Source organism: Myotis brandtii, unplaced genomic scaffold (assembly GCF_000412655.1).
Source record: "Myotis brandtii unplaced genomic scaffold, ASM41265v1 scaffold458, whole genome shotgun sequence".
NCBI classification, from domain to species: domain Eukaryota; kingdom Metazoa; phylum Chordata; class Mammalia; order Chiroptera; family Vespertilionidae; genus Myotis; species Myotis brandtii.
The window spans coordinates 206,557-207,821 of NW_005367516.1; positions in this window are offsets into that span (position 1 = coordinate 206,557).

The window sequence follows — 1,265 nt, forward strand, 5'->3', positions numbered from 1 at the left end:
TTATGCTTATATGCATGAAAGGTGGTAAATTATAATCGGTGCCAAGAGAAACCTTTAGAGCTAATAGGTTTGAAACCTGGCTTTACCACTTAATCTGCTTCATGGCTTGGGCAAACTACTTACTCTCTGTGGCTCACTTTTTCTCTGTAAAAGGCATTAATGAGTTAAACAAAAAGTGCTTGTCACAGTGCCAGGCACAGAGTGGCTGCTCAGTCAATGTGAGCCATTGATGTTACCAAAGTGAAGTTGCAGGCCTGACGACAGACCATTTCCCTTGGCCAAACAGTTCCAAATACAAATTATGGTTTGGTTAGTTTCCACTGGAAGAGAAGATAGTAGCTTTAATTACATGGGTTTTGATACCTTTGATGTAAAAGAAAGCCAGCCCCCTGTGTTTACTTCCTCGTTAAAAGTGCATTACTTCTCCAGCAGGACCAGTGGGCAGCATCCTTCAGCTGTCTCTTTTGAACGGAGAAACCCAGATTTGGGCGAAAGCTTGATGAGTGCTGCCAAAGAGGGTTACTTTTTAAGGACGGCCAACTTGGATAAAGTCCAAGATACAGTAAGAGTTTTAATGTTTCTACTTTAACACTAGAGGCCCGATGCACGAAATTCGTGCAAGAGTAGGCCTTCCTTCCCCTGGCTGTCGGCACCGGCTTCCCTCACAGCCTGGAAGCCCAGCTTCATCCAGAAGGACGTCTGGTCTAATTAGCATATTACGCTTTTATTATTATAGATTATTCCAGAGTGAGTTGAAGGTAATAAAAATGCCTTAGCGTTTTTGGACATCTATTGAGTACATACGTGCTGGAAACTGACAGGTATTTTATATGCATTATGACGATCATCACCCAATGTGATAGGCACTTGGTATCCCCATTTACAGAATAGGAAATGGACTTAGAAGGGTTAAGTAGCTGCCAAAGGGTTGGTAAGTTGGAGCTGCCCTCTGGGTACTGTCATCAAAGCTCCCTGGACAACACCTGGAAGCTGACAGCTGAATCAAGTCTGATAACAAGAGGCCAGACTTGCCACTGTGTCATAATACATCCTCTTGAAAGGGGCGAAGGAACGTTACCCTGAGCTGCTGAGGGTGAATGTTGCAGTGCAGATACATCTTAGCTGGGAACAATCACATGAGATGGTAATACAATGGTGGCAAAAATGCAAACTGAAGATCTTAAGTAGCTCAAGAAGCTGGCTAAGGTAAGAGGAGTTAGTCTCTTAGAAGGGTTTAACTTGGTCCTTGTAGGAAACGCTGTCAG